Source organism: Artibeus jamaicensis, unplaced genomic scaffold (genome assembly GCF_021234435.1).
Source record: "Artibeus jamaicensis isolate MK-2021 breed Jamaican fruit bat unplaced genomic scaffold, CSHL_Jam_final contig_402, whole genome shotgun sequence".
Classification (NCBI taxonomy): Eukaryota; Metazoa; Chordata; class Mammalia; order Chiroptera; family Phyllostomidae; genus Artibeus; species Artibeus jamaicensis.
The window spans coordinates 17,976,318-17,998,706 of NW_026521818.1; the positions used below are offsets into that span (position 1 = coordinate 17,976,318).

A 22,389-nucleotide genomic window follows, 5' to 3' on the forward strand; every position below is an offset into this window, starting at 1 on the left:
CATCACCATAACATTAAGTGATGTGGAGATAAGTATCTGAATAAGATAAATATTAAGACATAATATCTAAATAAGTCCAATATTTCTATGTAACCCAACTACTGGGGGTACCTAAAATACTTTATTGATGCTAATATAAAAAGATGATAAATTATTTAAGTGAAGATTCCATCTTCATCATTCATCATTTCTGCATTTACTGATTTTTAAAACTCACAGCGGGGTTCCACATAAAGATTTGTGTTTATAACAGCATTTTTGATGTGTGTGTCTGTTGACGTTTGGGCTAAAGTTTTGGAGGAATAGCTTTCTTAGCTGCTCTAATTTATTGTTTCGGAGGCTTTGGTCATATTCTTGTCCAGTGCCCACTTCCCTGGCTGCTCTCTCGTTTCCCTTCTGATATCGTTCATTTAAGCTAATGTTCTTTACTTTTTGTGTACAAGTTGATGATGGAGAAAAATTGCCATCAGTATAACCCTCACAAAATGTTTTTTTCCTCACCCCACAGTAAAAACCTAACTCTATGCTAATAGTTCAAGTGTAAGAAAAGGATAAACTCTCAAATGTCATCTGTTTCCTTTGCTCTTAATCATTCTCTTACACATGTAACTTCCTGGAAAAAGTGTTGTGGATGTTCTTATCACCATTTCATAGATGTTGGAGGTGACAGGAGTGTTCAGTGGCACCAGCAAGACTGGAACCAGGACTTTAAACTCGTAGTCAGAACTCACCTGCAGACAAGATTTAGTTGTAGTTACACAAAGTAGAAGGACCCAGCCTACCCATGAGCTACTGAGTTTTGGAATTTTCGTGTTCCTAGTCATCTAGATATTCAGTCAAGGAGATTGTTGTAAATGACTGAAAAAATTCCCCTACAGCATTTGGACTAATTCTCTGAACTCAACATGCTTTAGATTTGGGGAACATGTTTTTGTAGATGGTAAGCACTGAAGCTCAAGGCCCCAACAGAGCCTTTCATTCTAACAGCCACTTTCAGCTTCATTTCAGTTCGACAAGTAATGGGATGTGTATGATTTGTTCAGTAATGGTGGGGACTACAGGAATGTACATGACATGGCATCTGCCCTTCTGGAACCTCAAGAGCAGTTTTGAGGGGGTTAAGGACAGATACACGTGAATATCAATGCACTTCTAGGGACTTTGGTAGCCACAGTCACACAGCATACAAACATGATGCTATTAAAAGTTTGGCCCTTAACCATCTCCAGAGTGAGGATGTTTATCCCGTTGGCAGTCTTTGTTAACTTTCTCTTGGTTTATTGGGGATTTTGTTTATTTTCCCCTGCAAACTGGTGCTTTCCGGCCCTACTGAAGTCATCTCGTGATTCATTCTGAGATTTTAGACACTCTCTTCCTGTAAGCTCTTACACTCTTGCTCAGGCAACAGAAGAGTAAGTTTAAGAGGAAGGCAGATGCATTATCACAGTGATATATTGGTGTGCTAATTCCCTGTCTGAAATCATTTTTGAGTAGCCAAATTGTTACGCTTAGAAACCCAATCTAATTCCTCTGTTTTGAACCTTATAACTTAGGGGAATGGTCACTAAGCTCAAAACTCTTCAAGGTCAGGTGTCCCGATGGGCATTTTCTTCCAAGAGTGTTAGAATGGCCTGCTTGTCCCGATTTCCCTGGATCTGTGACTACCCCCACATAGGCCTCATCACCTAGAACCCAGCCTCCCGGGTAGTAATCGCCACATTTATTGAGAATGCTATGTGCTGAGCAGTGTGCTCACCACTTTACGTTCATGTTCGTGCAGAATGAGATAGACGCCATTATCTGCATTTACCAGGAAGAACATTGAAGCTCTGAGAAGTTAAGCAACTAGGCAGAGACACAGTTAATAAGAGAACAGCTCAAATTTAAGGCTGAGTTTTCTAACTCTGGAGCCTGAACTTGATTGCCGAATCTGTACCCCTCCACTGAGGAATCTATGATGACCTTCCATGACCTACTCTAAAACACTAAGCCTCCTCTGCCAAGAACTTGAGACCCTTAAATATCTGAACAACACAGACCATTTCAGCCTCATTTCCTAATATGAGCCAGTGTGCGCATCTTTTACCGCCAAACAGTCATAGTAGCATCCCTGTTCTCAAGAGGTGGCAATTCAGAAGAAAAGAAGCAACAGGTTAAGTACCAAATAAGGTTCCCTCCATACTTCTCCTCGCCTCTATTCCTGTGCTCAAGTAGTTCCCTGTCTTCTTTCTCTGTACTTCTGTAAATCAACCAAGTTTGCCTTCATTTAAAGCCTTCCCTGATTACTGGACATACTCATCTCTTCCTATCCGTGTTTCTTTGTATAACATGTATGTGGGCAGCTCCATAAAATTTAGCTGTGGTTATTATTACTCTCAATTAACAGTTAACATGTATTGAACATTTATTATCTACAAAGTACTGTTGTAAGTTGCTAACATATATCAACTCACACACTGGTGTAGTGTGTATTGGTTAACTTTCCCCTAATTAGATTGCAATCATATTTTTCTTTTTTCATTACTCAGAGGACCCAACAAATAATCACCATCAACACCCTCTGTCAGTGAGCTGGGGAGGCCAAGACACCACTTCCCCTAAACTGAGGTGTATAATATGCTTTGATGCCCCTCTTCTTACTAAGAGCTGATAACTTAGCAGCCTATTGTTTTTTAAGATTCTAGTTCCCCCCCTTTCATTATCTTTTTCATTCTGCATTTTATGTTCCCAATACATAGACAGTACTAACATAGCCTGACTTTTTTGACACCATTTTCTGAGGGGCACTTTTATTTCCGAAAGGCTCTTGTGCATCTGATTTAGTAATGGGCAGGTTACTTTGAATGAATTTCAGAAAGTATCTGAAACTAATGCTGATACACTTCTGGGCAAAAGTTATTTTGATTCGCGTTCAAATAATGAGTTACATTACTTGTAACATACGCTTGTAATGCAGTTTGAATTTTTAACATATAAGTTTGAATAACTTGGGACGTAAGAATTCCAGAAATTTGTTCAACCCCAGACATGGAGAGAGAGAAGGTAGACGTGGGCGACATAAACATTTACCTTGAAAGGAAGCTCTCTGGTTTTATCAAGAAGTGATAGTGAGGCCCTGGCTGGCATAGCTCAGTGGATTGAGCGCGGGCCTGCGAACCACGCGATTGAGGTTCGATTCCCAGTCAGGGCACATGCCTGGGTTGCAGGCCAGTTCCCAGCAGGGGACTCACGAGAGGCAACCATACGTTGATGTTTCTCTCCTTCTCTCCTTCCCTTCCTCTCTAAAGATAAATAAATAAAATCTTTAAAAAAAAAAGAAGTGATAGTGATTTTAGGGACATTTCTTTAAGTAGTGATCTCAAGTAAAAATGAATTCCCTGCAGTGAAAGCATGTATTATTCAACCATCCTGTCTGTGTACACAGCACATTGGGGGTTGAAGTTGTGGATGGATCTTGACTTAGAAGCGAGAGGAGCAAAGGCAAATAATTATTAGAGATTTCTTAGTGCTTGTTTAACTGCAAGCTTTGGAAGTGCCCATTTAGCAAGAGAATCTCTATAATATGTATTATGCGTGTGTTATTTTTCGTTCCATTTGTATTTGTAACAGTTCTTTTTTTTGTTTTTTTTTAATATTTTATTTATTTAGTTTTAGAGAAAGGGGAAGGGAAGGAGAAAGAGTGGGAGAGAAACATCAATGTGTGGTTGCCTTTCATGTGTCCCCTACTGGGGACCTGGCCTGCAACCCAGGCATGTGCCCTGACTGGGAATCGAACCAGTGACCCTTAGCTTCACAGGCCTGTGCTCAATCCACTGAGCCACACCAGCCAGGGCTGTAACAGTTCTTTTTTCATTTTAATGTTCAGGTCACTAACTCTTACAGATTACCCTGTGTACTTTTCAATGGGAAATTTGAGGCAGGAAGAAAACAGTATAATATATTCAAAGTATAAAAATTATATTAAACTAACAATCAATGGAAAAGCTTGAAACAATGGAGAAAAATAAACAGTGTGTTCTGGTTGAAATATTTTGGAAAAAATAATTCAATGAACCAAGTCAGTTTAGAGATCAATATCATAGGAGATTGTTGAGTTATTAAGGCGGTATATAAAGTTGTGAAGAATGTAGGCTCTAGGAAAGTAGGATTTAAAACCCGGCTTTCGTGTCTCCTAGAAATGTGACCCTCCGAATTACTTAGCCCCTCTCATTCTCGGGTTCATTATCCGTGAAGGGTAATACTTACGGCATCTCTTTCATGTAGGCTTGCTTTGAAATTGGAATGGGAAATGAACAAATGCACTTTGCCTAGTGCCGGGCATGCCAACTCTCCGTAAACTAAGTTAGTTAAGTAGCTAAGTTAGTCCTCACTGTTGGGGGTCTGGGACGTGTTGTGGGGTGGAGGTGGGAGTCTGCCATAAAGGTAATTGAACTAAATAGTCGGAATTCCAAAGGCCTGAACTCCTAACAGTAGCATGCACCAGTGTTCTGTTCGTTGAGCCTTGGCTCCGTCTGTTCAGCCTGAGGGCACTTGTGACAACATCTGAGTGTTGCCATGACCCCAGCACTGCCTCCTGGGTTTTCGTTCACGCTAAAAGGGTCTCATGCCATCCCTGTGTACTAACCTGTGAGCTTATTTATATTTTATTGCATCTGTTATTCAAAACTTTTATCTATGATCCATTGATTTCCACATCCCCCTGGCACTCAGCTTTTCTCTCATGGTTCCTCATCTTCAAACAGCTGAGTTTTTTCCATTTGCTAAACTCCAATAGAACCCCCTTTCAACATCTTTTAATTTTTTAAGTGCTCATTTTTAGAGCTAAACACATTTGGAAATCACATAAAGCAAAGGTGCTGGAGAGAGACTCCTCCACAGCCTCTTTAACAACTGTTCTTTCTCCTTAAAGAAGAAGAAGTGTTGTTTATTGAGGAGAAGCTCAAGTTTATTTACCCTTAGAAGAGAAGCAAAGCCAAGTTCAGGTGCATTCGCTGAGACACACTAATGTAGTATATGCCCTCCCTCATCGGTCCCTCTGTGTGTGCTGTGGGTTCCCACACTCATCGGGAGACACGATGTCTAAAGATGCAGATTATTTTATGCAGATTTATTGAGACATGTTTTACGTATCATAAAACTTTTGTTGACTTGTTATGATAGTCAGTATGACCTGCTTCTGTCCTGGCAGATGCTGTTCCTCTCCTTTCCCCTGGCTGTTCTGCGTCCTGTCAGCGAAGTTTCGTGCACTGGGCAGGGTGCTTGACCTGCCTCTTCTCCTGTGAGGGAGGCAGTGACCTGTGCGTGCATTGCGCTGGGTTCTCAAAGCCTGTGTCTATCAGGTGTCTGATTATATCCATGGTGTGTCATCCGCTAGGGTTTTCAGATTATGCCTTCCAGGCGCAGTGGGTTCAGAACTACAAAGAACCTCAGAAAAATGCCAATTCTTGTATCTTTTACTGTTCAGGATTATTATCTCAAAACAGTTACCTCGTGATCCCACAAATTACTTTGAAACCCCCAGTGTGTAGCGCCGTAAAGAAGTGTATTGCAAATTGAGTGAGAAACCAGTTCGTCATGAACTTCAACTTTCATCACCACTGCATTGTTTCTGTAACTCATTGGAAAACAGCTCCTCGCTGGGTTCTGACCACTTAAATGTTGTGCTGGATGCTTTGTACAACTAACGTGGTGCTCTGCGCGCTGTCAGGAGTGTATTTCTTTCCTTCCCTCTCTCCCTCTTTTAATAATAAAGATCTGTAGGACTACTTTTGACATGAAGTTGGTAGATTTCTTATGCTTTTCCTTGATTTTATTAGACCCTTTTCTGAAAGTCTTACCAAAAGATCCTATTTTTTCTGAACTCCAATTTTAACATCAGGACATATCAGACGTATGAGAGAGTACAGCCATATGAGCTAGAAGAAAGGCAGTATGTAACAACCGATACTGGCCAGAGAAATTTGCTCATGTTCTCAATTTGAAGTTACTAAGTAGTTGCGTGGCGCGTCATGCTGAAGGTCAGCAATCACTGAGATGAGGAAGATGAGGCCCTTGCCCATAGGAAAATAGAGTAGAGGAAAGGAATATATTGTTTCGAGATTTGACCCTCTTTCAAAGGAGAGGAAAGGTAGCTCCAGAAACTATATCAAAGCTCAGACAAGATGAGGTAATCTGCTCTGCACTATAGACAGTGTTGAAAGTGCCTTTACTTATATACATGTACCAAGATAGGTATTGTTACCACATTTTATGCAGGACAGAAACACAGTGACTAGCCCAAGTTCATACCAGCTGCTGAAGTGTTGAGCCTCCTAAAACATTCACATACAACCTCACTGGATTTAGGAGGACCAAAGAGGCAGGGGGGCAAACGGGCTCCCATTAAGTGTCCTTGCATCCCTGAGTAGATCTCTTAACTTGTGTAGGTCAGTTTTTTTTAACTATAACACTGAGACTCATTTGCATCCTACTGTTCTAGCATTGAAAGGATTCCTCGTGTTCTATAGAGGACAGGGCTGCAAAAGCACCTCTAGCTGTCACTTGGCTCTGGCACTTTATCTGTGTAGTGTCAGACACAGGTGCCTCTCTGGATCCTTCTGTATTCATCTGCGCTCAGACCTGACCAGAGGAAACTTAATTGTTTCTGTGGCAGCTTTACACGGTGATTGCCACAGCAGTCACTCATAATCTCCAGGTTTTAAAAACAGAAGTACAGAGCATTTTGCACAAGGACAGAATGTTTTGAAATGTCACTGACTTGTTTCAAAAACATGTGAATGTTGTCTCTCAAGTAGTCACTGAACAAGCCCAAGAACCTTCCCAAAATACTGTGGCTACACAAAATCTATTTGAAATTCCTGTGGAGTTACTTCAAAGCCTGGAGCCCATTCTTTGAATAGTCTTAGGTTGCCAAACCCTCTGCCTTTGAGAACAAATTCAATTTGGGAAACAGCCTGAAGCCAACTGCGGTGAATAAGGTGGATAAGAACTGTTTAAATACCTTTCACCACTCTGGATTCTTGATCAAACACAAGATGTGATCATAAGGTAGTAAGACAGCATTTCTGGAACTACTTACATATTGATGTGTGTACTTCCGCGTTTAGTTTGTTATTTCATAACCTCACCGTGAAAAGAGTAAAATGGAATGGTTATTATTCTACCCCCAAACCATTTTCTAGTGTTTATAATATACCTAGGTAGGGTTGAGCATATCATACTTTGAGGATGCAAATGTCATACACGGTAAGTCTTTTTCTGGAGATGTATACCCCGTGTATTACGGGAAACAATTTTTGAAAAAAAATTCCCTGAATGTAGACAGTGAAGGTTCAGCCATCACAATCTTCTCGCACTATCTCCTACTTCATTACAGAAGGCGGGAGTGCATTTACCAATTACGTTTTCCAGGTCGCTCTTCATATCATAGTTGTTCCACTGTGTGCAAGGCCCTCCTCCTGACTTTCCCACATGGTAGCTGTCAACTACCAGAGTGAAACTTTCCATTTTTGTCTAAGTGCCACCTGCTAGTTAATACCACGGAGCTGACTGGTCTCCCACTGGTACGTCCCTGCGCAAACAAGCTTGCTCAAGCAGATTTTCCTGTCCCCGGTTCTTCACTTTTGGTCAGGATGGAGTTATTCAGCGTTTTTATCTGAGATCTGATTTTAGTACTGCATTGTTCCATGAATCTTATGTGGCATGTCTCCACCCTTCTGCATTCCAGCACAATTCAGCAAGCATTTCCCCATTGCTTACTCTGTGCTGGGAAGACCAGGCGAAAGAGATAGGTGCCACGCCCTTCAGGAGCTGCCAGGGTTGGGGGAAGAGCAGGACACACGCGCGTGTGCACACACACACACACACACACAACTAATACCATGGGATGAGAATTTCACAGTAGTTATCAGCTGCTAAGGGAACAGAGATATAGCGGGTTTGTTTTTCTTGAGGTGAACTGAGCTAAGAGGTGATGCTTGAAGTGAGGTTGATGAGTCAGAAAGAATTTGGCCTCAGCTGGACAGAGGAAATCACTCCGGGCCAGGGAAGAACAAGGAAAGGATAGGATGCTTGAAAGTTCAAATTTGCGTTTCTGATCACGATGTAGGGGTCTCCTGTGGCCAGACCGGGTGGGGCGGGAGGACTAGCTGCAAGAGCAGAATGGGAAGGACTTGGAGCCCCGTTCAGAACTCTCCCCCTTGCTTCGTTCTCTTTGCTTCACTTCCGGCTTTGGCTTTACTACTGATTCTTTGAACTTCAGGGAAATCGTTCAGTCTGGTCTTCAGTTTCCTGCCCTGTAAAGAGAGAGGGCTGACTGACCTGATTTGTTAGATCCCTTCCAACCTGAAGAGTGTGAGTCTTTGAAGAAACTGCCCTACTTCTCTGTGCTCCTCTGTAGCCTTTGTGTGGAGAATTCTATCAGACTGAACCAACGGAGGAAAGCGTTTTGAATATGAATAGAATCCTTTCTTTCTTACTTGCTTTGGCCTCTTTTACTTTTTCTCTTTTATTTCTTTCCCTGGGTAAATCTATACCTGGTTAAGGCAGGATTGCCGCTGGAGCATCCTCAGCTCTCCTCTTACGCATGTACAGATACACATCGGCGTTCACGCTGCGTTCGGACAGCCCTGCTTTGCATACAGCCCCAGGTGACAGGCCCCGCCGCGCCCCTGGACCAGTCACGGTAGAAATGTCTGATCAATCACCATGTTCAGCCTATAACACAAACGGGGACCAGACTCATTAACAGCAGAATTGCAGGTTTCTCTGCTGTAGTTCAGGTCTGAAAATAATCATATATTGCACCTGAATACAGAATACAATTGAAGATTGTATTCAACAAGCCTTTTTCCTTAGAAATGAAGTCAGGTGTACTAGCTTACTACTTCAATTTAATAATCGTTATAGCATTTAAAAATGCCTTACATTCTTTAAAATCCTTTTATTTATATCAGCAGTTGAATTTACCACACATTTTTTGAGCACCTACTATTGTTAAGGACTGTACTCCGTTATAAGGATATTAGGATGTACTAGACATCAGAGCCAATTTCACTGTAATTTGAGCAATATCTTATTATGACATTAAATATGAGTTTTAATCTGTTGTGATAAATAAGAACATGTACAGGCATTTTTTTAAATGTCAGTGATTGCCTTCAAGGACTTTTTAAAAAGATTTTATTTATTTTCAGAGAAAGGGGAAGGAAGGGGAAAGAGAGGGGGAGAAAAACATCAATGTGAGAGAAAAACCTCAGTTGACTGACTGCCTTTTGTGCACCCATGACCTGGGACCTGGCCCGCAAGCCAGGCACGTGCCCTGACTGGGACTCAAACCAGCAACTTTTCAGTTCACAGGCCAGCGCTCAGTCCACTGAGCCACACCAGCCAGGCTGTATGAGCATTTTTAAGAGAATAGTGGAGGAGAAACTAGGCCAGTGTGGGACCGAGTGAAGACTTCTTAGAAGAAACGATAATACCTAAATCTTGAAGGGGGAATAGGAGTTAGGCTCCCCTCCCTGCAGAGGGGGAGTGTGTGTGTGTGTGTGTGTGTGTGTGTATGTGTGTGTGTGAGAATGTTCTATCCAGAAATAACAGCCTAAATGAAGTGATGTGAAACAGCTGGTGACTGTGGAGAAGTAATATCACTAGAAGGTAAAACGTATAATACTGACCTGCCCATACATTGAGGCAGGAGCCGTAGACTGAAGGAAGGTCACAGAATGACCTTTTATGCCATGAGAAGGAGCTTGGACTTACCTATAAGAAATAGGAATCTACTGAAGGGTTTAACCAAGGGATATGATAGTCAGGTTTGAGTTTTTTACAAATGACTGCAGTAACAAGGTTTAAGATAGATTGGTTTTTTTTAGAACAAAATAGGAAGCAGGGGTTAGCTCTCTCTGAAACAATGCGGGTGAGATTGTTTTAGTAGGAAAAGTGAGGAAGAGTAGTTTTGAGAATGTCGAGGGAATAAAAGTGGAGTGATGAGCTGGATGATAGAGGGCAGAAGCTAGAATGACTGCATTTCTCTCCCCGGGAAGGCTGTGTGGATTGTGATGGTGGTGATTAATCATGGAATGTAGGAGAAAAAAGGAGATCTTGGCATTGAAATGATGAATTCCCTTTTTTAAAAGTAAAAATTGGTATGGAAGTCTGTGCTGCAATAAGAAATATATTTGGTCTTTGTCCCTAGTTTCTGGCAGGGAATTCCTAAAATTGTAATTTCCTGAGTGATTGGATTGGTGGGTATTTTTTTTTCTCTTGAGTAACCGCTTTTAATCACAGCTGAGTTTATGCTAATGAGGTGATTAAGGGTGTGGCTCCTATAGAGCCTCAGGTGGGGCTCCTCCGGGAAAGGCCAAGTGTTTGGAGGCTGGGAGCTGTCAGCCCCGTCCCTAACCTCCCGGGAGGGTGGGTGGCCTGCCAAATAAGGGCTGAAAAAACTCAAGAACAGCAAGATTTGGTGAGCTTGCGGATTGGTAAACAAAGGAAAGTGCTAGGAGGATAATGAACCCTGAGAAGGCATGAAAACTTCACTCGTCCACATACCTTGCCCTATGCATCTCTTTCATCTGGCTACTCTTGGGTTGGAGCCTTCATAATAAACTGGTAAATGTAAGTTAAGCGTTTCCATGAAATGAGTAACTCGAGCAAATTATGGAACCTGATGAGGGGGTCATGGGGACCTCTGACTTACAGTCTGTTGGCCTGGGACTTGCAGCTGGTGTCTGAAGTGGGGAGAGTCCTGTGGGCCTGAGCCCTGAACCTGTGAGATCTGTGCCAACTCCAGGTAGTTAGTATCAGAAGTGAGGTGAAGTGAAGTGAAGTGAAGTGAAGTGAAGTGAAGTGAAGTGAAGTGAAGTGAAGTGAAGTGAAGTGTTGGACACCCAGTTGGTGTCTGAAGAATTAGAGAACTGGTTGCTGATATCAGAAAACACCCAGAAGATCAGAGCTAGGAGATAGATTTGGGACTTGTCAGCATATAGGTTAATCATATAGGTAAAATCATGAGAGTGGATGGGATTTTCCAATGCAGAGAAGAGAGGACCGAAGAGAGAGCTTACAAGTGATCCTGTGTTGGGATGAAGGTCAAGAAAAGAGGCCACAAAGGTAGAGAATAAACAGCACAGCAGAAAACAAAACAAAATTAAACAAACAAAATGAAATAGACACATGAAAAAAACAAATAAGGGAAGGAGAATCTCAAGAATGTCGACAGCAGCGGGTCCCACCAATAGCAGCGCTGAGAACTCAAATGCCCTTAGCATTTAGCAATACAGAGATTAACAGTGAACTTTGTCAGAAAAAGTTCAGTGGAGCAATGGGAATAGAGGCCAGACTCTACTGGACTGGGTCGATGGGAAATGAGGAAGCAGACCCAGTATGGATGGACTGTGACTTCAAGAGATTTGGCTGAGAAGTAAAAGGAGAGGAAGGTAACTAGAAGAAATGAAGTCAGAGGAAGTTTTGCTCTTTGGATTAGAGAGCCATGTTAGCCTGTACATAGGGGGGAAAGCCAGATGAGAGGGAAAAGATGAAGCTGTAACACAAAGATGGAATAACTGAACAAGCCCAGACATACCAAAAAATGGGCTTGAACTTCAAAAAGAAAGAGACATCTTTCTGAAACTACCAGAATGTACAGATTCAGGAGATGCAGACGTAGGTAATCGTAGGACAGGGGAAAACATGTCTGCCATTGTGTGAATACTTCACCTTCTGATTTTCTTAGGGAAGTTGTCACCTGGCCCCTTTCATCCAGAAGAGTGGGTTGTGTTTGCACAGCAGTTTGGGAAGTGTTGGGGAGGAAAAACTTTTCCTCTACCCTCCTAGGTTCTGGCTTGTCTAGGAATGAAATAGACATGAGACAGATTTAACAGGAGAAAATCAAGGAAACAGAGGTTCAGAGTGTTCCCCATGCACTGGCTGTTTCTCAAGTAACTCTAATTAAAATAACCAACATGCCACCTTGGCATATTTGGGGGCAGTCTGCCCCAATCTCCATCAGGAGCATGGAGGGTGTTTGGGATACACATTGAAGGGATAGGAGGGGAAGATGTACAAGGAACGCTGAAGGCCCAGTTGATGGCCAAAGCACCAGTCACAATAAGGGCTAATTTGTCCCCCACAACAATGCTGAGAATCCAGAGATTAAAAAGTTATAAAGGCTAATTCTGAGCTGACCCTGTTGTGTTTATGCTGAGTACAGAAAGACCGGTGTAAGTGGAAATTGAAGGTGATCAATCACATATATGGCCTGAGCTGCTTCAGGAAGCCAGTCCAGAAGGGACTGATAGACTAGGAGAACTTGGAGTATCAAGGACTGTTGTCTGTCTCTGGGGCCAAAAACACACATGGTGGGAGTGGTGGGGGTGGGAACTGGAAGGATAGAAGATTAGAGGCACACAGTGGAAGGTTAGAGATGTACCATTGGAGGATTTCTGGACGCAGCAACCTGGGCCATGACGAAAGCCAGGCATCGAGCATGCTATGTGCGAAGTGAAAGTAAAGGTCGCTGGAGGTATGCCAAGTCGTCAGATGTCACCCCATGGGCACTGAACGATCCAGGTATCAAAGTTCTCAAGAAAGAGCAAACGGCCAGTATCTTAGAGGATGAAGGCAATAAGGAACATTGAATGCAGCCAGGGCCAGTCACACACCGGAGGCTGTACTTTCTGTCTGCTGAGTACAGGTGAAAATTGATTTTTTTAAGCTCAGGTGATTTAATACAAAAACAGTTAGAAACAAGAGTATTCAACAAGGTGACTGATTCCCAGAAATAAATTTTAAATCAATTGACCTTTCACACCAGAAATAACAAATTTAAAAAAATTAATTTGAGGAAAAGGTACAGACAAGTACAAAAATATAAAATACCCAGAGATAAATTTGATAAGACTTAAAGTAAAATAATACACCTACTAAAAACACAACCTAAATGGAGAGTTTTACCTTCTTTAAAAGAAAAACTCGATAATAAAAAGATAGCTGTGTATGTTAAATTTGTAAGTTCAGTGCAACTAAACAAATCTCAGTGACTTTAAGAAAACATTACAAAGTGAGTCTAAAATTCTCTCGAAAAAATAAGCATATAAGAATATCTAGGCTAAATCAAAATGACAGAAGATAGATTCATGATGTATTCTTAAATTATAGGGTCTAAATTTAGCACATTAACCCCTAGTCTCATTTTCAGCCACCTTCTTTACCTGAGTGTTTACATCAGTATAATTTTGAAACCCATCCCAAACCCTATTTATTTACTTACTTATTTTTAAATTATTTTATTTATTTAAAGGTTTTATTTAGTTTTAGACAGAGGGGCAGGGAGGGAGAAAAAGTGGGAGAGAAACACCAGTGTGTGGTTGCCTCTCATGCACCCACAGCTGGGGACCTGTCCCACAACCGAGGCGTGTGCCCTGACTGGGCATTGAACTGGTGACCCTTTGGTTCGCACGCCAGCTTTCAATCCACTAAGCCACACCAGTGAGGGTCAAAACCCTATGTAAAATGCATTATCCAAGGTGTATTCAAATTAATGCATTATAAAACTTACAGATTTTCCTTTTGGTGAGCCTACTGCTTAAAATCCCTCTCTAAACATTTACTTGAAATCCGCCCCTAGTTTCAAATATTGTGCATAACTGGTGTCTCAAACTCTAGTGTTTCTTTTCCTTTTTCTCTTTTTAAAAGAAGTTTTAAATAAATTCATATCTGCAGTTAGAGGACACCCATCATAGTAATGTTGACAACTACAGATCTGTGTAACAAATAAAACAAAAATTACCAATAGTTATGCCTCCCAAAGAAAACTCAAACGTCATTCGTATTGTGGTTTTGGATAGTGCATTTAATATAGACATGTCATTCCAGGAGGTAGCATTATATAGGCATCATTAAGGGGGATTGTTTTTCCAGACGTGCTAATGTGTGCTGATAAATTTATCCTTCTATCCCAGCCTTCTTTATAAAATTGCTGGGTGAAAGAAACAAAAGTAATTGATTGGCTTCTCAGTTGGCCCAATTTTCTTGGCTTGGTTCACACTCAGCTCAGTAGTTCTAAGACTTCAGTGGGTATAAGCCTCAGGTCTTAAAAGGGTCTGATACAGGGCAAAGAACAGGCATTTTCACTGGCTCCTCTTCCTGAGCCCCCAGGTAGTTCTGTCTGATAGAGAAGGTCCTCGGGCCTCACTTTGAGAACCACTGATTTAGGGAGTTCACAGACCCATCTTACCAGAAACTGTGTGGCACAAACACACCTAAATGACCCTCTCGAAGGAGAGAAAAGTTCTTTGGCCTCATTGTATTCTCAGTCCTAGTTCTGGTAAGGTCAGCCTGTGTATTGGTGTCCTGAGCCAGAGCCCCTCCAGGCAAAACCCTGAGGCTGCTGAGCCCTCCCACATCCTCTTTCACAAGTCCTCTCCTCTGTCTGCAGGGTCACCCTTTACCCAGGTGACTGACCTACTACTGTCCCAGGGCGATGTTGACATAGTCAGTGGCTTTCCTATAGAGTGCCTTTGCTGTCTTCTTCATCCATAGAGCTTGCTCTCTCTCAGCTGTGATGGAAAGATGCCACCAGGGACTTCATGCATTTGTGTTTATATTCAGATCAGTAAAAGATACAGATACCTTTCAATACCTTCATCCCCAGTCCTGGCTTAACCTTCTCACAGACTATTTATTCCAAAGGAACAGACATGGAACACATTGGGGTGGGGGCTGGGGGGCCTCCAGGGCTTGTGGTAAGGGAAATCAGGAATCCTACAAAATAGGGGTCTTAGCCATTATCTCCCACTACTGAGCAAACCATACTAAGCAAATAGCTTAAAAATAATAACAGGCCTTACAGCTTAAAAAAGTCCTTTTCTTAGTGGCTATTCTAAAGTAATCTGCATGTTTGATACCTCAAGCCATTCAAGGACAGGGTAGGAATTCTTGTAAGATCCTTTTTCTTGCAAATGGAATTCTGTAGGTTTTTGTTCTATGAATTGGCAAGAACATCTTGCATAGATAAAGAGCAGGTACCAGTTGTGGCATATATTTATGACTGACAAATTCTAAGAACCTCATCTTTTGAGAGAGCTCATTTTTGCACCTAGAACGTTGTATTTTGTTTCAAACGTGCATACAGCTTGCTTTTTAGAATGGTGCAACATTGTCACTTTCCATGCTTACGAGGTCTGACTTCATGCGGTGACTTCTCAGAGGCAACTGCACGTGTCTGTGGGAAGCCCAGACCACTGAGTGCCAGTGCAGACCAGACTTCGATGACACATAGCACTGATGGGCCAGAAGCAGTAGGCGGCTGAGCTGTCCTTGTCACATCACTACCTGTGTCTGCTGCTGCTCCGGTTTCTGCCAGGACTCTCCCTTGGGTGTGAGCTGGAGAGACGGGAGCGGAGCAGCTGCGGCGGGAGGCACAGGCAGGATGCCTACAGCTCCGTCATCACAGCAGGACTCATGGGCACTCATCCATTCGGATATCCTCTCACAATTACAGCTTCCTGTTGACCCATGTAGTTGCATGTAGTTTTTTCCTTCATCCCCAAGAAAACTTAATCTGGCCCAGGAACTGAGATTGGCCTGGGAATGGTATGTCTGTTTCCTCCTTGGACCTCTGCTCACAGTAGCCAGAATAGCCAGGCTCCCAAATAAAAGGAAATGGAGACACCAAGGTATGTACCTCCTGTTGCCAAGCTGGCCACAGCCAGGTAAACTGATGCAGGAACGTGACCCCTCCCACATCCCATACTGCACAGGCCAGTATCCAGTAATGTACCTAGAGATGATTCAGTCCACTTTATTCCTAAATACTGGAGAGGAGAAAAGGGATTTTTCCTGTATTCTTTTAAATTTTTAGCCAAGACTCCTATAATAAAAGAAATTAATAAGAGAAAAACAAGTTTATTAGCATGTATACCTGGTGTATACCTGGAAGATACCCAGGGGGAAAATGAGTAATTCCCAGATGCCATTAGGATGAAATACTATCTTATAAGGAGACGGAAGGTGGATGTAGGCCTCTCGGGGGAGAGTAAATGACTTTCAGGAAAGATGAGGGCCCATAGACTAGATGGGAGGTCTGACGTTCGCAACCACGTTTGTCTGGGTGTGGTGTTGCCTTCTGGGCTCCCGTCCCCGACGAGTCAGTCCTCTCTGGTTGAAGAAACTCTCAGGAGGGGTTTACGACAGTTCATTTCCTCCTGGAGGCTCTGTCCTCAGGCAGATCAAGGAATTTCATAGACAGCCTTTCCCCGAATTTACTGTTCTTCAAGTGCCTACAGCTTAAAATAACCAGTGTACCCAAGTGGCATCGTTGGGGTGGCCCGTCCGGCTACTCGTCAACAATAACGCATCATGCTAATACCTTCCTAAAGAACCGCTAGATTTCACTTATGTATTAACTCAATTACAATTGTTCATCCTTTTCGGTTTGAAATTGGCATTGTATTTATGAGTTATTCTAAAAAACAGAAGAAGCTTTATCTTCTAGAGCTACATGCTGCAGTCATCAAAGACATAAAGATCATGCAGGGATTTGCTTCTACACCAGTAGGAGGTAGGAGGAGTGGGCAGGGATGCAGACCAAACAAGGCTGGCCATGAGCACATCATCATTCTCCCTCGCATAGGTCATAAAATTATCATAGATAGTGGTTGGAAATTTTTCTAATCACTTGTGAAAATACGGGGGTACCTTTCATTACTCAATCGGCTGTGGTGTTAATTAAGTATTAACTCCCCAACAGCGGACCAGTCTGAGTTTCTCTGATGAAATCCATGACTGGTCCAACACTGCCACGGGTCCTCTGCTCAGCGCCACTCAGATTCACGGGCCCCAGAGAAAATGCACACGTCCCCTCAGCTCCTCCACCCAACATTTTGTAAAGGAAGAGACAGTGGGGGTGTGTGTGTTCCGAACCCTGGTCTGAGGTGCCGGAGAGCAGCCCCGCCCACTGCAGCCCCGTGACACGTGCTGTGGGAGGCGGGAGGGCCGGGCTCCCATTAAGACACTGAAACGTGATAAACATTCCTTATGAAGAGGCCACTCCCAGAAACCGTGCATTGGGCTGCTCTGACAAAGACAGATTATAGACTAGAGTCTTCTCCTTAAGCTTTACCTGTGTCATTTCAGAGATGAAAAACAAGAAAAGCAATCCTGCGTTCTTCCAGTTTCTTGGAATCTAGAGTATCTAAGCGTTGCCCTTTGAACCCTCAACAAAGTAAAGGCAGCTAAGGCACGACAGCTCCCACCCAGCGTGAACAGGGAGCTCACGGGGGCGTACTAAAGCAGACTCCACCACCTTTCACCCGCTTTTGCAGGAAGAAGCAATTAAGCTTCCTCGAGGAAAATGTTTCTTTTTTACCCATAACCTGTGCGGGATGGGTATGTCAGATCTTTGTCTGGGAGAATTGGAAGGGTGAGCCACCGCCCTGTTAAAACTGCCCCTGAGCAGTTCAGTCTGGGTTTGCCAGAACACCGTCCAACCCCCAGTGGAAAACTTCTCTGGCCTCTCCCATGCCAGTCTTCCCCAGTCCAGGAATTTCCAGCACAGTACATCCCTTCCTGTTGCTATTTATACCGTCTGGTGTAGCCAAAAAGGGCTCTGGGCTGGAAATCAGAGTGGTCTCCGGTGCTGGTTTAGGGCAGGTTGGGGGACTTAGGGGACAGGAGGGGACCACCTTCTTCCCTAGAGATACAGACTCGTTATCGGGCCCAGACCTCGCCCTCCGGGGGCTTGTGGTCTAAGGAGGGGAAAGGCAAGTAGATGGTGGCCCATGTGTCACTTTTAAGCAAACCCTGTGTTAACGTGGACAGTTGCCATGGCCGCCATACCTGAGAAGGTACTGAGCAGGAACACCACAAAAAAGGAGGGTCAGTCCTCAGGGCACAAAAGAGGTTGGGGAAGGCTTCCTGAGGAGGCCCCAGCCAGAGCCGAGCCTTGGGAGGTGAGCAGGCCTTGGGCAGCCCAAGCACAGGGCTGGAAACATGGCAGGAGGGGAAAAGCCCGCGAGGAGGTCCCAGCTTGCAGAGGGCCCTCTGTCCTCTTCTTCAGCTTTATCCTGCAGGCAGTGGAGAACCAAAGGGTTTTCATGGGCTGGGGTTGGGAGAAAATCACAGGCAAAGTGGTTTTCCATGTAGGTGGGAGAGGCTGAGACGGGAGGAGGAAGTGTCCCATACACTAACCGAAGTGAGGTGGGGCGGGGCCGTGGTCCCAGCAGAGACATCGAGGACCCTAGCTCAGCCAACAGAACCAGGCGAGCACAGGACAGGGCATAACCGGAAAACATCAAGGACGTGAAATCCACAGGTCTTGGTGTCTGCCTGGGTTTGGTGGGAGACAGTCTCAGTGTGAGAGTAAGGGAAGTCCCAGTCACTCAGTGTTGTGTGGTCCCTCATCATTCTCATCTTAGTTTGCTTATTTGTGAAATATGAATAACACCTGTCTCACATACGTGCCTCGTAAAGTTGGCACGGGGCTGGTGTGGTATCGTGTGGGTGGGAATGTTCTTTGAGAACAGCAACGTCGAGAAAAGTCATCTGGAAAATTCAGTAGGAAAGAGTGACAAGGAAGAGGCAGAGGACAGGTGTTTTCCAAAGGAGTATATTTTCAGCACAGGTAGAAAAAATTGCATATTTGCTGTGGGAGAAATTAAGGACAGGAAGTAAGGATGTTAGATGTCTCTTCAACAACAGTGAGGCATTGTTAGTTCTACAATTATTCTATAATTTTGGTGCCTACAATAACATATTATGATAATGTATGATGTATTATTTATATCATGTGTCACATACTGTGATGTAAATATTGAATAATTCCATATCATTGACAATAATATGTAGAAAACACAAGGTTAGATTCCAGGGGAAAACATACACAGGTAAGAGAGACAGTTAATAGGTTTATTAGGTAACATTAACACTTTCAACCTTAAAACTTAAAGTAACTAAAAATGTCCTGTTTTTCATTTCTTGCCATAGGATAGCACGAACTATTCTTTTCTGAAGTAGATGTATGTAGTTTGGGAGTGTTTGGGGGAAGCCAAAGCCTTTTATAGGAAACTGTCTCCTCTTACATGTAGTTAACCTATTTTTAAAAAGCGACAGTACCTTTCTTCCCTAGAAGTTGAGTCGCATTAATTTTTCATTAGAAGGGAATCTTAGTTTTAATAACACAGAGCTCTTAAGCAAAGGGAATTTTCAGGTTAACGCCATCCATACCTCCCACGCCCACTTCGATCACGGCGGGTGGGTGGTGTGGCTGGGGGTGGGAGGCCGACTTCCGGGAGAGTCGTGCGCGGCCCGGCCCGGGCAGCGGCCCGAGGGCAGCGTCCCGAGCCGTCCTCATGCACATGCAGTTCTGAACACCGGAGACTGAGGAAGTAGCGCTGCCCAGTTTGAGTGGGGGCAGCAAAGGAAAGACTGGTTTCTGGAGCATTCTCTGGGGCTCATTTGGACTGTTGTGGGAACTTTTCACTCTGCTGCAGTGCCCACAAACCTTGGTCTTTTAGGCTTTTGATTTTTTTTTTCTCCCCTGCATGGAACAGAGAGAGTTTAGGGAATGAAGATCATAAGAGGAAAGACAACACTTTAGTCATCGGCGATGACAGGCAGGAAGGCAGGAGGCAGCTCACACCAACATGCTTTAGGTCTAAATGCCCCCTCCGCCAGCTGAGGGCCAGCAATAGCTCAGCTCGTCTCCATGGAGACAGGGGTTCTCAAAACAAAGCAAACACTTCTCTCTTCTCAAGTCTGCTTCTAATGGCCCTGGGCTTTTTAATGGAGTTTTGTTTTGTTTTTTTTAAAGCCTTAAATGTTACTGTGCTATTAATAGGTAAAATATTCCCTTCTGGATAACTACATGTATTTCTGGCATGATACATTTCCTCTCTCTCCAAATAAAAGTTACAGGTATGGTAACAAGAGAAATGAAATTTATTTCAAGAGCAATTTGTGTTAACATAAAGGAGTGTTCTGCCCCAGGAAGTCTGCTAGCGATGTCTCTCTCTGGGCTGCCTCTGTCTCCTTGCCTTCCCCTTCTCACTTACCATCTGGCCCTCACTCCTCCTCTTTCCTGGGCAAGTGCCTCTCAGCCCAGTTTCTCCAACATTACTTTCTTCTTTCAGGACCCATCTATCAGAAGATAGAGGATCATCTTTTCAGGAGTCTCATTTTTATAAAGCTGTGCCTCATCTCAGGAAACCATGGCAGTGCCCTGCTTTTCTCTCATAAACTTATTTTTTAAAGATTTTATTTATTTACTTTTAGAGGGAGGGGAAGGAAGGGAGAAAGAGTGAGAGAAACATCAGTGTGTGAGAGATACATCAATTGGTTGCCTCTCACATGCCCTCCACTGGGGACTTGGCCCACAACCCAGGCATGTGTCTTGACTGGGAATCAAACTGGCAGCCTTTCGGTTTGCAGGCCAGCACTCAGTCCACTGAGCCACACCAGTCCAGGGGCTCTCTCATAAATTGGAAACAACTCTGCTCAGCCACACCCTTACCCCCTTGTCCTTACAATTGTGCTCACTTCTCAGGTTCTTACACTACAAACACTTTTTTTTGGCAGTTCCTGATTTATAAGTTACTTCTTTCCTTTCTCCTTTCTTAGACACAGAATCTTTTTATTACTTTTGCCCAAAGTCCTCATCCTCCCATGTTGTGTGATCCGTGGTCCTCTTTTCCCTTAAAATGGAACTCCAACATGATTCTCTGTGATGGACTCCGAGTTCGTACTGCATAATCCAAATGGAGGCATCGGCATGTTTTATTCTGGGTTTCACGGGGTTGCTCTAACAGTGGCGTTTGTTTTTCGTTTCTACTTCATCTCTTCATTTCATCTGTAAATCTTCTCAGAACAGGGATGGTCCTTAGTATCCGACTGGCTATTTATCTTGGGTATAGGATCTCTGTAGTATACAGGTGCTTAAAAATAGACCAGAGTTCCATTTGAAATGTTTACTTGTGTCCTTACCCAAAGCTAGGTGAAAGAACTTCTTAGTCCTGGCTAGTGTGGCTCAGTCGTTTGGAGCGTCGTCCCATAACCAGAAGGTGGCAGGTTCCCTTCCCTGTCTGGGTGCATCTTGGAGGCAACGAGTCGAGGCTTTTTTCTTGCATGGATGTTTCTCTCTCCCCTCCTCTCTTACTAAAAGCAATGGAAAACTATCCTTGGGTGAGGATGAGAGAGAGAGAACTTCTTAATTATTCTTAAATTTTAGAGCTCCCGCTCTGGGTAATAGGCACAGTTGTGAATTTGAGCAGTTGCAAGTTCGGTTTCTATTAACATCTTTGTTTCATTATATCATTCAGAATTGTCTTTAATTCCAAATGGTTGTGTTGATTTCTCACATGGCATGTGCTTTTTCTATATTACCTCCCAATTGCTCTCCATAATCTAGGTTTTAATTATAGTTATTTCTAAAGTACCTGAGGTACTTTTCAATCTTATTTGATATTTATGATATTGATGTATACGCTATGATAGCTAAAGAATTTAATGTGATACTTTGCCTAAATATTTTTTCCTGGGTTTCATGCCCTATTCCTTTGCATTCCTGTCTTTCTGTTTTGGTAAGTTTTTCATTCTACTTTTAAAATCTTCCCCAAACACAGCCTTCAGGCCAAAAGCTTTAATTAATAGGTGTCCTCTAATACATGTTAGGTATATGAAAAGTAGCTTACTCAGACATTCAGCAATGGCTGGTTTTGAAGCTGTTTTGAAGAACAACTTCAAAGATGGCGTGAAGATGGAAATATAAAAGAGAATATTTAAAGTCCCAGTGTAAAGTAGATACACACACATACATACATACATATGCGTGTATGTACACATACATACGTATGTGTTTCTAAATATATATATTTAGAAACTTTATTGGCACTGAGCAATAAAACATAAATCATGTTTACATGCTGAGGCTATAAATGAAAGGAAACCACATCAGAGCATCTTTTCTGGGAAATGGAAAAGTCACTTACTGCCTTGATGCATTTTCTTGTCATTTTCTTTTGTTGTTTTCTGATGATGCTTGGCCTCAAAATACCACTGCTGAGAATTTTTTTAGTGTGATTATTACTTTGCTTACAATTGTTCCTTTCAACAATGGAAACGGTGTGGTCGAGTTTCCATAATTTCAAACTATTGGTCACCTAACTAATGACCGGGTGAAGACTGAGTTTGCGTACGTGGCAACACAGTGGGAGGGACGGAGAAGAGGCGGCCACATTCCGTCCTCTCCCCCCTTCAGCATGGCCCTCTTCCCAAAGAACTTGTAAAACTTGGCAAGGAGTTCACTGCATAGCTTTTGAGACAAAACTCAAGCCCAAGCCCTGTATCAAATGCTGAGTGTTGTTCGGCATTGCAGATGTACTCAAAGTTGTCTGC

General features: G+C 43.1%; 1 protein-coding gene across 6 annotated transcripts in view; it reads left to right on the forward strand.

Annotated features, from left to right (window-relative positions):
* GRAMD2B (GRAM domain containing 2B) overlaps positions 1-22,389 on the forward strand; it is a 113,576-nt gene that overhangs the window by 55,520 nt on the left and 35,667 nt on the right. The window lies entirely within an intron of this gene.